The 15,121-nt window shown below is 40.5% G+C and overlaps 1 protein-coding gene across 6 annotated transcripts in view; it reads right to left on the reverse strand.

Annotated features, from left to right (window-relative positions):
* Positions 1–15,121, reverse strand: part of NCALD (neurocalcin delta) — a 456,181-nt gene that overhangs the window by 175,860 nt on the left and 265,200 nt on the right. The gene's annotated exons all lie outside the window — the stretch shown is intronic.

Raw genomic sequence — 15,121 nt, forward strand, 5'->3', positions numbered from 1 at the left:
TGAACTCCTGGACTAAAGCCATCTGCCGACCTTGGCCTATCAAAGTGCAAAGACTCCTTTACTGTCATTTTTCACATGTGCGAGCCACCACACCCAGCCTGATCTTACATGTTTCTACATGGGCTTATGTGTAAGATTTTATTTGAAGAAATGGTGCTGCTATTAAGAAAAGAAAAAAGAAAACTGCCAGTCTAAGTGAACTAAAATATCAGAGCTTATTTATATAAATATGAAAACTTATGGTATACTTAACGAGCCAATAAAATATCCTCTATGGTAGAAAATCCTCCTCCTTAGCAAGGTATAAAGGAGCCCCTGGAATCCAGGCTCATCCTACTTACCCAGCCCCATAGCTTGCTGCTCTCCACAAAGCCAGATCCAATCCTCAAACACATCATAGCCATTCACAGTGCCACGTCACGGCACACACACAGGTTGCTTATGATGTCCTGACTCCTTCTGCTCCTGGCAAATTGCTGCCTCTCCATTAGGAGCCATTCAGATGCCCACCTTTGATACAGCCTTATCTACTTTGACTATCTTCCCCACTCCTCAGGTAAACTATTCCTTCCAGTGTGCATACACTCACAGCACTTCACTAATACCTCTGGTATATTACATATGTGACTCTCTTCCCCACCGTGCTGTGAACTCTTTTACCTCTAATCCTAAGTGTCCACTGAGTAAATGAAGATAATTCCAGAACTGCTTATGAACCAAGCATTGCTACCATAAGGTTGTATCATAGTAACATAGTGAATAAATAATAGGATGTTAAGATTTGCTTCAAATTTTAACTTTCACTGAGTATATAACACTGTCCATCTTCCTCCTCTAACTCTGTCTCCTTTTAGATTCACAGTTCTTTTGATTGAGATAGTTTCAGTAAGACCTATTTGGGAGCACAATTTCTCAGTTTCTCTTTGGCATGAATTTCCAACATGGCTTCCATCCCAAACACAGTCTAATACTGACACAGCCAAAAAGGCACAGATGCGCATATCTACTCACTCAAAGGCATTCTGACTTCTCTCTCCCACAGAACTCTGACTTTTCACTGAGTTTAGTCTTCAAGCATAAAGCCCAAAGAAATAATATAATACGGGCTTCAGACTTCTTTGCTAATACCATTGATCCTGCTAGCACACCTCCAGACAGCATCTTTGGTTTGCTCTGCTATTTCCAGAGGAAAAGAAGGCAGAGATTTGCATGCAGAAGAGGACAGCAAGTCAAAGTCTGGTGATTGTTGAAGCAGGGGGAGATGTCAAGTCAATGGAAGTAAAAGAAGGAGAACAAGATAGAGTTGTTTCTTCTTTCAACATCAATGATTAATTCAGCTTTGGAGAGTTTTGGGGGAAATTATAAGTTAATTAAATTAAAGCAATTAATAAGGTGGCCAACCTGTTTTGGTTTGCCCAAGACTTTCCTGGATTTAGTACTGAATATTCCACATCCCAGAAAACTGTTAGCCCCAGGCAAACCAGTTCACCATAGCAATGAGATATAAAATATTTCCTGACAAATTAGCAAAGATACAAATATATACTTATAACACCTAGTGTTAGCAAGGATGCAGAGTAATGAGCACTGACATTGTCAATGGGATAGATATTGATTCAGTCTTTCTGGAGAGCAATTTGGTTAAAACAACAAAACCCTTACCACCATATATACAAACTTCATGTTAAAAACGGCAAATTAAATAAACTCATTGGTATCGTTTCCCAGCTAAAACTCTAATAAAATGACAGTAAAGGAATGTAAAAATTTAAATACACACACAAAAGAGGATGAAGAAGAGATAACATCAAAAGAGAGATATCAACAAAATTTCAGAAAATGGAAAGCAGTTTCACACGTGGTTGGATTTACAGAGTGGAGCAAAACTGAAATTAGCCATCTGCAGTGATTGAAGTCAATGATTTGCCCTTCAAAAGCTAGAAAAAGCTCAGGAACTAGAGGCACCAGATACCTCTGAAAATAAAGGTGAGAGGTGGAACTGAAAACAAGAAGGGTGATAAAAAGGTAGTTAGAAAGCATTTTTGTTCCAACACACTCTTCTCTACCCCACAGCTAGGCAACTTCCTCCCGTATCCCAGCCTGATACTGGAGGTTTACTCACAAAAGACTGAACCAGGGAGGTTCTGAACGAAAGGCACAGCAGGGAGTGAGAGTAAGACCAGAGGCTGAAAATGGGATTCACAGTTCCCATCCTGTACTGAGCATCTAGAATGTCAGCAGCCTGGCAAAATATTGGAGGATTTCTCTTGGAAGAAATAGAATAGCCCTAGGGAAAAGTCTACAGTACAGATATTTATGGGTTCCTCAACAAAATGAACAAGTGTCTGGATGATAGCCCCACAGAGAATCCCAAGGAGCTCCATTCCTGCACACACAGCTTCCAATGAGCTTGTTAGTGTAGTGCACTTAATTATGAATGGAAAACAGAATGACCAGATATTTGAGAGCAATCTCCAAAGAAAAACATGCAACAAAACAAGAGGAGAAATGAACTTGGAAGAAACAAAAAATGTCAGAGGCAGAAAAAATTTAACAATTGTGATGGTTAATATTGAGTGTCAACTTGATTGGATTGAAGGATGCAAAGTATCATTTCTGGGTATGGCTGGGTAAGGATGTTGCCAAAGGAGATTAACATTTGAGTCAGTGGACTGGGAGAGGCAGACCCACCTCAATCTGGGTGGGCACCATCTAATCAGCTGCCAGCATGGCTAGAATAAAGCAGGCAGAAGTTGGAAGGACTAGGCTTGCTGAGTCTTCTGGCCTCATTTTTCTCCCATGCCAGATGCTTCCTGCCCTCGAACATCAGACTTCAAGTTGTTCAGCTTTTGGACTCTTAGACTTACACCAGTGATTTGCCAGGGCCTCTTGGGCCTTCAGCCACAGACTGACGATTACACTGCCAGCTTCCCTACTTTTAAGGTTTTGGGATTTGGACTGGCTTCCTTTCTCCTCGGCTTGCAGACGGCCTATTGTGGGACTTTACTTTGTGATCATGTGAGTCAATTCTCCTAATAAACTCCCCTTCATAAATACATATATCCTTTTAGTTCTGTCCCTCTAGAGAACCCTGACTAATAGCCTCAGAAAGGCATAAAATACTATATCCATGACCAAGAATAGGAGGCTAGATAAAGACCCCTTAGCAAATTAACAAAGAGATTTTAGAAGCTAAATGTATGATAGCAGAGATTTTTTAAGTTTAATAAACAATTTTGGAAACACAATTTAAGAAATCTTCCTACACATAGCATAAAAAGAAAGAAAAGAAGTGTGAGGAAGAAGAATAGAGAGAAAGGATAAGAAGAGTAGTGCATTAAACCAAGATGTCCTTGTTCTATTATGAACAATAGAAATTCTGGAAGAGAAAATATCAGCATGTTCCCAAAACAGTAACATAAGAACATTTCCCAAAACAAAGGGCATGAGTTTCCAGACTGAATGTGCCTGTATGCCCAAAGGCCTGGCACAATAAATTTTTAAAAGACCCCAAGAGGGAACATCATTGTGAAATTTTTAGGATGTCAGAGAAAAAGAGTAGATTCAAAAGTTTCTAGAGATACATGATAGGTTATTTTTTAAAGGCTTAGAAATCAGAATTGCATTTTTGAAACTTTTCAAAAGCAGCATTGTACTTAAGAAGACCATGGAACATTGTCTTCAAAATGTTAAGAGGAAATGATTTCCAGTGAAGAATTATATTCCAAGCTAATATTGAAATCAAGAACTGGACCATGATAAATATCTTTTCATACATGCAAGTATTAAAACTTAGCTCCAATGCATGCTTTCTTAAGCTGCTGCCTCAAGAAACTACCGGAGGTTAGGTTCTATAAAAACAAGGATTAAAACTTGGAAAGACAAGGACATGAAGGCTATGGAGGACATCCAACACAAGAAACAGGATAATCCTCCAAAGATGATGATGAAGTGGATTCTCAGAACAAAAGTATGTAGTAGGTTTAGAGAATAATCACTCCTGATTGACACAGGAGAGCAGAGAGTTCCATAAAGACAGCTCCAAGAAACACACGAGCAAGAAACCACTAGAGCCCCAGAAATGTTGACCTTTACTGAGAAAATTGTTCTGCTCTCCTGGAGCTGTAGCTGTTGGCAATTAAGTCCAGGAGAATAAAAAAGTTGTACAAGAAAGGAAATGTAAGCATCACATGTATCCATGTGGCTCATATGTTAGCTATAAGGAGTCAACCATAATGACATAAACAGTGAATATTGTTTTAACCCATAATTGTGATAGTATTATATTGGGAAGATGGGAGTAAGAGAAGGTGTGCACTGGAGAATTGAGGGAGAGCTGGGGAATGGGGGAATGAGAGGAGCTAAATCATCATCTTCCATTACAAGGAGATTGTGTCAAAATTGAAAAATCGAGAAGCAGCAGTGTATGCAGATTGTTTAGAAATATGGAGGCAGTGGTGGGCTATAATTGCCCGTACTGACCCCTGAAAGCTGAATGTTAAATTTTTAGAAATTTTGCAAGCTGGTTGTTAAACAAAGTCATTATTTAGACTTACATTATGTAAGCTTATGGTTAAATAAATTATATTTAAAAGCCAAGGTAATACATTTAAAAACTCATCACTCCTCTAGAATTGGAAACGCAAGGAAAGGATTCTCCCTTAGAGTCCCCAGAGGGAACCAGCCCTGTCTACACATTGATTTCAGCTCAGCGCGTCTGTTTAGATTTCTGACGCCCAGAATTGTAAGATAGTAAATCTGTGTCACTTAAATCATTAAGTTTGTAGTAATTTGTTATACTAGCAAAAGAAAACTAATATGGGCAACTTTGTTCCTCTTGATTTGGGTTGTCCGTGGAGCTGAAGGGGAGGAAACTGAGAGATCCCTGGCCCAGGGGAAGTTGACTGTGGAGCTCGCTAAATTCTTGCTACCCTCTGAGTCCGTGGGGTTTCTCAGCTTACATTGGGAGAGACCGCTGTGGCTCTAGCTATCAGACCACACTATATACAGAACTGCTAAAAACATGGGTGGAACACACAGGTAGGAGGAGCAGGGGGAACAAAGACCTCATGAATAATCTGGAAGACATAGTCTGAGCAAACCAAAATAAATATTTTAAGCCCATATGCGTGATATTAAAAAAAAAAGCGAAAACAAAACAGCTCACCAAAGTATACAAGTGCCCTACCTCAAGAAAAGTAAACATGAAAATTACAGTCTAAAAGAACAAATATATCCAATGGTAATGAATCATTAGACGGCTCTGTGTTGAGCACCTGCTATAAAAGACAGCCTTAGGTTTCTATTGTGTTCTCTCATATGTTATTGCATTTCTCATATGTATGATTCCATTTGAGACCCTATGCATTTGTAAGATAGGAAGGCAGATGAGAAAATTAATGTTCACCAAAAGTAGGTGCTTTGTCAACATAAGTTAGCTGTTAAGGCTGCATGTGTTCCTGGGTCTCTACTTCATGTCCAGGTACTGTTTATTTTTTCACTGTACAGTGCTGCAGTAAATGGAAGATACATTTCCTTGCTCTCAGGGAACTTGCAATCATTCATATCACAATTATATAACTGTCATTTAAAATAATAATAATAATTCCACAAGTCTGCAAAAGGATTCATCACCAGGCTGCCCTTAAGTAGTAAACAAGACTGTTGCATTCCATGATACCACCAAGTATTCATGTACAGGTTTTGAACTACCATGTCTGACAAAGAATTAGAAGTTACTGTGACTTAAAATCAATCCAAAACAAGGGATTGACTTTCACAGATATTACAATATCGGTTAATAAAGAAATGAATAAAATTATAAAAATTTTAGTTGCAGTTTTTCAGGAACACAGTTTCTATGTAAAGTAAACCTACACAATAATTAATAAACTACTTACAGCAATTATGATATTTTCTAAGACTTACAGGATTTCCCTTAATCAAGTTTGAGGCCACGGGCACAACTTTTTTTTAGGAGCTGGTTCCAAATGAATGGTGTTTTAATTATGATCCATGAAGCCTCCTTAGTCTTAATCTTTCAAAGTCTTGGACAAAAGTTAGAAAATGTTTAGCATGTGCTTCACTTTGCTATGCTTTTTTCTAAAAGCAAACTATTCAAATTACAAGCAAATAGTAACTAGTGATTAATATCTAATAGCATAATAAAGGAGGCACTCAATTTTAACTAAAATTTTCAAAAATGACAAATATCCAAGTACAGCTGTGTACATTTCTCACTGACATTGATTGCTGCCATTTATCATTTAATCTCATGCTAGTTTTCTCTAACAGGGACAAATAGAAAATCCCTCCCTCGTTTGGGGAAGAGTCAAAGTTAGGTCACATGCCCTGTCCTCGGCTCCCTGGGATGAGTGCTATGTGACTAAAGAAAAATTTTTCCAGCTTTCTCTGACAGCTGACTTCACTCCCTTTTTTTTTTTTTTTTTCCCTGTGAGATGGAGTCTCACTCTGTCGCCCAGGTTGGAGAGTGCAGTGGTGCCATCTCAGCTTACTTCAAGCTCCGCCTCCTGGGTTCACGCCATTCTCCTGCCTCAGCCTCCCGCGTAGCCGGGACTGCCGGCACCCGCCACCAGGCCCAGCTAATTTTTTGTATTTTTTAGTAGAGACGGGTTTTCACCGTGTTAGCCAGGATGGTCTCGATCTCCTGACCTCATGATCCGCCTGCCTCGGCCTCCCAAAGTGCTGGGATTACAGGCGTGAGCCACCGTGCCCAGCCCAGCTCACTCCCTTTTAAAAAGGCATTATTAATAATATGCATTTGTTAAGCACTTACTGTCTCGCAAGCACTCTGCTACAAACTTTTACATATTATTTCATTTAATCTTCACAACAACCCAAATGAATCAGGAGTTTCTGTCATCTTCAGACGTGAAGGCCCAGGAAGAAAAGTCAAGTGTGTAAGTCCTCACAGCTCCTGAGGTTAAATAAATTATATTCAAAAGCCAAGGTTCTGAAATCAAATCCAAGCAAGCTGACCCTAGAGCCTCTTTCTCCACACTGTGTGCTCACCTCCCCAGAACTCCCACCCAGCTCCCAAACCTCCTCCTCACTCCATCGCCTTCTCATTCCCTTTCATCTGGGAATCATTCTCACAGTGCGAGGTGTGGTATGGAGGAGGACCGGAGCTTATCTCATCTGTGACTATTTTCTTATCAACCTTGGGGTTTTTCTTAGGCCAACTAGATTGACCCACTCAATCCAGATATTGGTTCTGTAACTGCAGGGATGAGGTTTCTCTCCATTTGGAACTTGGCCTCTGCCAAAGTCTTGCTTTCAATTTTTAAAAAAGATTGTGTCACCTCTATCCCCTCCCCTCTCTTTTTGAAATGTTTTAAACCATGTTTCTCACTTTTTTTTTCTTTTAACCCGGGCTTCCTCTGTCATCATCTGCCTTCTCCCACCAGCCAGGGGGATTTAGGCTGGCATTCCATTCTGTGGTTGGTATTCTTAAAATAATAGGGGATTGGAAATTTAGAGATGCTTCCGTGGGAGGGCAGGTCTCCATTCCTGCGTTGAATGAAATTCACTTCCTTATAATTCCACATATTAATATCATATCAGGTAACCATTAAATGCTTTGAAAAACACAAAAGCACTTTGAGAGGCTAGAAAGCTATGGGTGAGAGTGGGGAGGACTATTTCAGACAGAGGGGTAGAGGAAGGGCTCTCTGAGGCAGTGACATTTGACAAAGATCTGGATGAAATGCGGGAGTGAGTAGTGTGACTGCTGGGGGAAGACTTACTTGGCAAAAAATGGCAAACCAGGGTTGTGGTTTAAGCACTTAGGGAGGGGAGCTTTTAAAAAATGCTGATGCCTGCTTTGCATCCCTGAGCAATGAACTTAGAATTCCAAGCAGATGGGGCCTGGGCATTAGTGTTTATTCAAATCTCCCCACGTGATTCTAACATGCAACAGAACAGAGAACTACATTAACCAACAATCAGAACAGCACCTTATAATCAGATAGTATTATATACTTTCCAAAGCATTTACATGTCCTGTATATAATTTCAATTAAGCTCAATCAATCTCTAAGACACTTAAAGCAAGTCTACTTACTGCCATACGGTGGCTCAGAGAACATAAAACTTTGTGCTTCAAGTCCCCTGTGGAGTTGTGAGTTCGTTTCCTTCCAAGAGGCTAACTGTGTGCAAATGTGTCTACTCGACACACAAGGATATCAACAACCAACAACAAAGCAAGACCGTGACCTACAAAAGCCACAGTGCATGTGAGGGTGATGGAATGCCAGTGCTGATGAGGGCTGGTGGGATTAATTATGGATGCCTCCATGGAAAAGTAGAATCTTAAATGCTGACGGAGTAAAGGAGAGAGATCTGGAGAGAGGAGGTGAGACAGGTATTTTAAGGTAACAAAAAACAGCATCTTCACAAAGACTTGACAAGAAAAGCCATATTTTATATGACCTGATAGGATTGTTCCAATTTTCTTTTCTTTTTTTTTTTTTTTTTTTTTTTTTTTTTTTTTTTTTTTTTTGAGGCAGAGTTTCCCTCTTCTTGCCCAGGCTGGAATGCAATGGTGAGATCTTGGCTCACTGCAACCTCCGCCTCCCGGATTAAAGTGATTCTCCTGTCTCAGCCTCCTGAGTAGCTGGAATCACAGGTGTCCACCACTACGCCTGGCTAGTTTTTGGTATTTTTAGTAGAGACGGGGTTTCACCATGTTGGCTAGGCTGGTCTCGAACTCCTGACCTCAGGTGATCCACCCATCTCAGCCTCCCAAAGTGCTGGGATTACAGGTGTGAGCCACCACGCCCGGCCAGATTGTTCCAATTTTCTAGAAGGACAAAGAGTACTTGTAATCTTTATCCGTCTTAAATGAAGGACTCAACACCGATTTGTTCATGAGTTTATAACAGATTGGTTAGAATGATATTTTTATTATAAGTGCTCTCATCAGCAAATGGGACAGTTTAAGGACTCAACAAGAAGTAAGTGGGTTCTAGTTTCTCCCTGATCATGGACAGACATGCACACATGTGCATCTAAGATTATGTGTATAAACTACATCCAGAATAAGAGACATTTTGAATGATGAAAACTCACGTTTCTAATTTCATTGTAGCCAAAGACATATTTATCATTACTCCAAATCAATTTTATACCAAAGAACCCATCAAATAAAATGGTTTGAATTCCCTTTCCTGTTGTGTTTGTTGGAGTATGAGGCACAGAAGTCAAATCTTTTCCCTGAGTTTGTGTTTAGGAGGACTCCTGGAGGGCTATTGCTAGGCTCTCTTCTCCCTGCCTCACTGTCCTAGGGGAGAAGCAGTGTTTTCTCTAATCAGTCCTTTGGGGATAGAAACTAGGAATGTGGAGCCTCAGCCCTTCGTCACTCAGTTTTTCTCTTTGGGGTGTCAACTGTCTGCAGGAAACATGAACACTTACATGGTCCCAGTCTGTGCTTTAGGGAGGCAGGGTTTATACTGTGGAGAAAGCCACTGGGGTTTCCTTTCTCCTCTCTCTTTCTTTCCTCTCTCCTTCTGGGTGGCTGCAGTGGTAGTGTTTGTGCATGTGATATTTTTTCCATTTAGTGTGAATTCACAGGTCATGCTCTCCAGTATGGTAGGTTTACTGGATCCTGGTGTAACTGAAATCAAGATTTTCTCCACCTACCCTCCTTTACTCAGTGTCATTGTATTTCTGCTATTTGTATTTATTATACTTGACAATAATAAATACTTTGTTTGGGGAATATCCTTGTGCCTAAAATAATTTTTTAGGAGCCACAGACTGTCTTATTTTTAATTTCAAGTGGATGGGGCTGGTTCTATAATAATCTTAGGTCAATTATCAACTCTTCAGATGTATTAAAAAGTGATCCACTTGGGTGATCTTGTGTCTAACTCTACTTCCTAGTGCTTCAGTACTTGAGAGAACTACATGCATTCCAGGATGATAGCCAGGCTAGAGCTGTTGAAGGAGCCTCAGCTGTACCCAGGCACCAGAGTGTCCATCAGTCTAGCTGAGTCTACTCATATCAAAGTCTCCATTAACTTCTATGTTGCTAAAGCCAATGGTCAATTCTCAGCCTTCAGCTCCCAGCATCATTTGACACAGCTGTTCAGTACCTTCATGAAATGATTTCTTCTTCCTACCTTCCCAAATGCTTGTTCTCATTTTCCTTTGCTGGTTCCCCCTCATCCTCCTGATCTCTACATTGGAGTCGCCCAGGGCTTAGGTCTAGAAACTCTTCTTTTTTCTGTCCACACATACTTTCCAGGTGATCTCATCCAGTCCTATGGCTTTAGATAAAATCTACATGCTGACAATTGCCAAATTTGTATCTCCAGTCTGGCTCCTCTCCCCTGAACTGCAGATCTATACCTTCAAATACCTACTCATCTACTTTGCATGTCTAATAGATGTTTAGGACTTAATATGTCCCCAGATTGCCCCTTGATCTTTCCTTCAAACTCTGTTTCCTTTCCAGTCATTCCTATTCTCATAACAGCAATTCCATTCTGGTTGTTCAAACCAAAACCATGGTGCCATTCATGACTTCTCTTCTCCTTACACCCCAGCCAGATACATGAGAAAATCCTGTTATATGAACTATCAAAACTGATCCAGAATCTGACCTCTTCTCATTACCACCATTTCTACCTCCAAATTTTAACACTAACAGCCATTCCCAGGGGTATTACAATGGCCTCCTAACTGGTGTCGCTAGTTCTGTCCTTACTGTCTTTAGCCTCTTCAGAATGTGGCAGCCAGAGAGGTCTGACTTAAACTTAAACAAGTCAGAGCATGTCACTTCTCTGCTCAAGATCTTCCAAGCACTCCCATCCTACTCAGAGTAAACGCCAGAGTTCTTATCTTTAAGAATCCTCCATGCTCTGGCTCCCTTTTCTGCTCTGACCACCACCTTCTACTATCCCCCATCTCTGTTCTCTCTGCTCCAGCCACTCTGGCCTTCCACTGTTCCTCAAGCACACCAGGCCACACCCAACACAGGCCTTTGTACTTGGCACTCCCTCGTCCTGGCATGGTCTCCCACCAAGTATCTGCCAGGCTACCTCCCTCATTTCCTTCAGGCTTTTTCTCAAAAGTCACCTTCTCAATGGAACTATCCTTGGCCATTCTATCTAAAATTTCAAACCGCCCCTACCTTCAGTTTTCCTAGTTTTTTTCTCCTTAGCAATCATCACTACCTAAAATACTACATATTTCACTTGCTTATGTTGTTCCCTATCTAAATATCAACTCCATAAGGACATGGTTGCCTCTTATTCACCACTTTCCCCCCAGGACCTAGCACAGTGCCTGGTGCGCAGTAGAAGCTCCATAAATAATTGTCAAATGACTAAATGATGATGAAGCAATTTCTTAGAAATTTCTGAAGTAATTTTGAACTTCAGCTTTCTGATTGGAAATTTGATTCCTTTGGATTTTTAGCTCCACAGAAAAGCTTCCAATTTTGGACTTTAATTCCTTTGGACTTTAACTTTGGAATTTTCACTGGCAAGGGGATTTAATTTGTAGGCTTTATTTTTTGTCTGTGAAATTTATCATGGAAAAGGGTTTATACAAATTGAAGGCATTGCCATATCGTGGACATTTTATTAATATTTATCTTAAAGTTGTCATGTTATCTCCCTGCTGAATCTCTGATGAGCCTACTGAACAATGTGACATAATTAGGTATGAATTTTTCAGCTTTGGGTAATTTATTTAATGCACCATCTCTGAATTTGACATTGAAGTTCATTGTTCACTCATTCAATAAAATGTCATCTATGCCTAGGTATGCTGTGCTCATCCATTTGAACCAGGGGTCAGTTGCAAATTGAAGGGCTGAGAGCCATATCTGGTACCCCCCACCTTTTTTTTTTTTTTTTGGCTTGCACATTGTTTAAAACAAAATGAAAATAGATTTTCAGTTTTGCTAAGATGTAGCAACACTGGGCCCCTTTCCCTGGCACTGTATTTCTACTGCCTCCTTTATAAGGGACTGACAGTCTCCATTTGACCACAGCCCACCTCCAGGCATTCAATCATGCTGCTTGCCTAGCTGTTGGAGGAACACTGCTTATGGATGCCAGCACCTGGCCCCTGCTCTGGGCCTCTAGACTTAGAGGGCCCCACTTTCGCCTTTTTTTGTCTGTGCTCCTCCTCATGCATCAAGGAGTCTGAGAGCCCTGTGCCCACACTGAGCTTACATTGACCTTCTCCTAAACCCTGACAGCCTTCCAGGTACCAGGGATCCTGGAATTCCCTGTTCAATTGGTCTGAGCTGAAGCAGGAGAATAGGGTCGGGAGGCAGGGCACCTAAGGCTGATTCACGCTGACTTCCTAGAACTAAATCAAAAGGAAAACCCCAACTTTTCACACCTAAGTAACAAAAGGACCAAAGGTTACTCCCTTTGCAAACCTCCCCCATTTCTGCCTGGCAGATGGAAAGTTGAAAGTACCTTTGATTAGTTGCTTTCTGCAACCAATCAGATGTTTGCATAGGAGCATAATTTTGTGACTACACTTCAGCCTCTGATTGGTTGCAGAAGGCAACTCCTTGACGCATGAGGAGAAGCACAGACCAAAAACAAGGCTTTCTGCAACCAACCAGACTGATCACAGGCCACTACTCCATCTGCATGGGGTGTATGCCAAGAGCCCGATAGAAAACCTTTAGAGGGTATTTGGACCCCAGAAGATCCTGTAACCAGGGTCCTTGAGCCACTGCATGGCCCGCTCCCACTCTGTGGAGTATACTTTCATTTTCAATAAATCTCTGCTTTCATTGCTGCATTCTTTTATTGCTTTGCTGTGTATTTTGTCTAATTCTTTGTTCAAAATGCCAAGAACCTGGACAAATTGCAGTCAAGACCCTCTACTGGTAACAGAGCCACTCCTAGGACCTGTGTGAGCCCTTGCCTGGGGAGGTCCTCCCAAGGGCAGACAAAACAGTTCTAGTGTAGGGGGCAGTGATGCTAAAGGATGGGGCTGTAACAGTGTGGGCCTGGAGAGTGCACACATGTGGTAGGCCTCCCAAAGACATCCACATCCTAGTTCCCAGGGCCTATGAATATGTTACCTTCTATGGTAAGGACACTTTACAAATGTGATTAAGTTAAGGATCTCAGGATGGGAAGTTTATCCTAGATGATCTGGACAGGCCCAGTGTAATTACAAGAATCTTTCGAGAGAGGGAGGAGGATCAGAGTCAGTAGTAGGAGATGTGGTGGTGGAAGTAAGAGGTTGGAGTGATGAGATAAAGGGGCTCTGAGCTAAGGAATGTAGGCAGCCTGGAGAGGAAGGAAAAAGCAAGAGAAGACATTCTCTCCATAAGGCATCCAGAAGGAATGCAGCCCTGCTGGGACCTTGATTTTAGACTCTGATCTTCAGAACCGCAAGATAATAAATTGGCATGGTTTTAGGCCACTACATTTGTGGTTAATTTGTTACAGCATCTACAGAAAACTAATACAGCTTGATTGCATGGGAGTCCTGCCACAAAGAGCCAGGGATGGGAAGGGAAGACAAGGTGCGGAGCTGCAGGTTCCATCTGCCTCTTGCCTCGGGCACCCTAAAATATTAATTGATAACAATAAAAGCTCAAAGTCCTGTTTTAATAAAAGACTTAAACCAAAGTCTACACATGTATACTAACTTTTAAGTGTCATGTCTGTGCAATGACCAAAATTGTAGGTATTGTTAGCATAATGGCATTTAAGTAATCCTCCCATTTATGTATTTGTTATAAAATCATTCAGGAGTGTGTTACAAAGAACAATTTAATCCAATCATGATAAACCAGATGTAAGCAAGAAAAATATTTTATTGGGGCTTGATTTCATGTATCTTTTTGACAAGCTTCAAACCAAATTTCTCTGTCTCAAATTTCTCAAATATTTACATGTGTTTTCTGTTCCCAGGAAACAGACACCATAATATTTTATTTTACAGTTTGAAAATTGAGGAAATTAAAAACAGAAAATACACTAGTTCATGAGCATGGGCACAATACTAATTCACCAGAAGAAGAGGGGACTCAATTAGATGTTGTGTTATTTCCAACTCAGCCTCCCATCACTCTCTTTACTTCACATTCTTAAAAATTTCCCATCACAAATACAACAACTTCAATAGTCTAGATATAAAGAAAAATGACTTTTTTCCTTACCTAAAGAGCAGTGTTAGAAATGAGTATTTCACAGAATGGACAGAACAAATACCTAATAAGAAAACCTTTTCCCATAGTTTCTGTCTTATCTTAGGGGATTCTGTTAAAGTTTGATTTGGCTGTACATGTACTCACCAAGGTCCCTTTGTTCACATAAAGTTCATATGAAACAAATAAACAAGAATAAAAATCACATAAAAGAGAGTGCACTTAATAATCCTTTTTTTTCTGTTCTGATGATTTAAGTTGTTACTTTGTTTGAATCATTTTAGGAACCAGGCAAGGGTAGCAAAGTGGGCTGTGAAACACATTAACTCAGTGGCCCACACCCATGCAGTGAATTCCCTTCTGGAAGAGGCCAACTCATCACTGCTGCTGAGATTCATGTACTCTACACAAAGGTCTGACTTAGTCAAAGCATTGACATAGTCTTGAAAATTCTGAAAAGTGAAAGATGGTCTATTTGTTTTGCTTTACTGGGGGCAAAGATCTGGAGAAATAGGATTTGGCCCACAGGTCAGCCTCTACAGAGACTCAAGAATAGAGAAGAGAAAATAAAGAGGGAATGAGGAAAGAAATAGTATCTCCCAAAAAGGTTCAAAAAGGTTCAAGGGATTATGCTCTACCCTCCCCACCCCCGCAAAAAAAAAAAAAAAAAAAAAAACAGAATGTTCATGAGTTATCTAAAGAACATCTGGCCGAAATTGACCTGAAAAAATGTTATTTTAGATGAATGTTCTCTCAAGTCTGGAAAGAAACCAAAATCTTATTATAAATATCCTAGTTGAGGTTCTAGAAAAACAGTATATGAAACTGCATTTCATGTGCTTTGAGCACAATTTAATTCTTAGGTTTTTCCTAAATTCATCCCAGGAAACAGTAATTGATAGTATTCTTGGTGCAGCTTAACCAAGAGCTTCTTGTCTTTTGGCTGAATCTGTCCTATCTGCTGTA

The sequence above is a fragment of the Symphalangus syndactylus genome, chromosome 7 (genome assembly GCF_028878055.3).
Source record: "Symphalangus syndactylus isolate Jambi chromosome 7, NHGRI_mSymSyn1-v2.1_pri, whole genome shotgun sequence".
Taxonomy (NCBI): domain Eukaryota; kingdom Metazoa; phylum Chordata; class Mammalia; order Primates; family Hylobatidae; genus Symphalangus; species Symphalangus syndactylus.